Below are 2259 nucleotides of genomic sequence, written 5' to 3'. Positions count from 1 at the left end.
CTCTCTCTCTCTTTTTTCTTTCTCTCTCTCTCTCTCTCTCTCTCTCTCTCTCTCTCTCTCTCTCTCTCTCTTTTTCTTTTTTTCTCTCTCTCTCTCTCTCTCTCTCTCTCAATCTCTCTCTAACAATCTATTTATACGTGTGTAGATGTATTGTAGATTTAATACTTTTGTTCTGTTTTTCTACATGTCTCAAAATGGGCATGCTGATAGCTCAGTTGGTATCATGCTGAACCTAATCCCTTATGAAATATCCATGAACTTTGGTCGTTTGGGAGGTTTTTCAGGCGTCTCCACACACTGGGTTCAGTCAGTCCATTGAGGTGTAATTTGGAGGTCCGGCCTTGGTCAACCTTAGCAGTGATTGTATGAGTATTTGTTCCTACCTTATAAATAGATATCCAACATCATCTCAAGTAAGATTAAAAACAGAGATTGGAATTATGCTGGACTTGATTTCTCTTGAAAGGTTATTCTACTTGCATGAATACTGTAAAGCTGCTCATTTTTATAACTTATAGACATTGACACATTCAATTATGGCATAGGAACAAATCTTCACTGATCAAAAAAAATTGTAAGAAGTTTATATCTGAAATTCACCAAAAATATCATGTCCCGAAGTAAGAAAGTTGCATAGCTTAGCCTAAATTTCTCTGTTCTAGATAAATATGTCACGACAAGCTGGAATTAGGTGCTCATTAATTTTTAAAGAAATGGAGCTATTGGTATAATCTTAAAGCCTATGAATTTGCCTTGGTATTGATGAAAACAGTACCTATTTATCTTGAATAGGAGTGGAAATATTTCTGATTGAAGGAGGCAGGAGGTCACCTGGTTTCAGAGGTAAAATTTGTGAGAAAATTGCCACTAAAGTTAGGTGACTTCCAAAGCTGTAGTGCCCTTGGAAACTGAAAATTTACCTTTTTTTTTTGTGCCTTTGATCAAGTTTTTTAGTAAAATCTGTACAGAAATGGTGACATGCTCCCCCCAAAAGAATCGATCAACAAACAGAAAAATTGTGGTTTCTTTGACTTCATTGTTTTGATGAGTGCACGATTTCACCACAATATCACACATAATATGTGTTTTTGAATACTCCAGAAAGTATTTTAAATGTTTTGAGCCCTCGATCTTGGACTAGTACAAATATACTGAGGAGGGATGGAAGATATGTGTTTGCAGTTTTTGATTTTTTTATTCTCTTCTTTGTTATCTGATCTATTTTACTATTTCCATCATAATTAAATTGAATAATGATGGTTAAAATGGATTTTTTAAATCCTAGTCTTCCACTGAACTTTTTGTGTTTGCTGCCAACACAACTGTTGAACTCCTGTTGATAAAAAGAAATGCCTGCTGATTCCTCCATGTTGATTTTTATCCCACCTCAGTATTAACCATTGGTGTTGAATGTGACAATATAAGCCAATGCTTGTTTTTCGCTCTTATTTCTATAATTTTCTAAATCAGCTTATAAGATTGTGTCTCATTTATAACTTACCCAATCTTTCTATCTTGAATTTCATATTTCTTATCTTATTTCGAGAGAGTTTGGGAGTTGCTTTTTGTATATTATTTTATCAACACTTCCCTGGGTTTTTTTCAGTATATTTTTTTATGAGGCTAATCTGGAATATATTTTACATGTTGCTTGTTGTAAATCTTTCAGGATTTTGAGGTTGACAAGCTATAAAGCTGAAAGAGTTGGTCAGTTTTGATACTTTACATTTATTATCTTAAATATGTATTTAAGAAAATAATTTCGATTTAGTCAAATATTTATGCAAATAATAAATAATTTAGTCATACTTTTACTAAAACCTAATGATGTGTGTCAACCACATGTACATATTAGTTTAAGTTTATCAACGACTGACTGAGAGGCAAAAATCGTCCCTCTGTCTGAGACTCTGTAATTACTGACTACAATGAGAATAAAGGTATGTCAGTTATGTAATGCATACATTAAGTGTTTGTTTTCCCTACTTTTTATCCTTGGTAGATGTGTTTTTATTTTGGTAATTATAAGATCAATTATTGATAATTTGAGTGATTATTTCTCAAATAACTGCATGATCCAAGTGATGGAGAACACACACATACGTCCACCCAGCCAGCATCGATACCCCCGGGCCCCCACCCCTTATGTGGGCTCAAACTGATGCACACACACACAGATGCATGCACAGTGACACGCACTTACATATGCACACACACACACACACACACACACACACACACACACACACACACACACAC

Source organism: Aplysia californica, unplaced genomic scaffold (assembly GCF_000002075.1).
Source record: "Aplysia californica isolate F4 #8 unplaced genomic scaffold, AplCal3.0 scaffold00698, whole genome shotgun sequence".
NCBI lineage: Eukaryota > Metazoa > Mollusca > Gastropoda > Aplysiida > Aplysiidae > Aplysia > Aplysia californica.
This window is presented reverse-complemented; position numbering follows the sequence as displayed.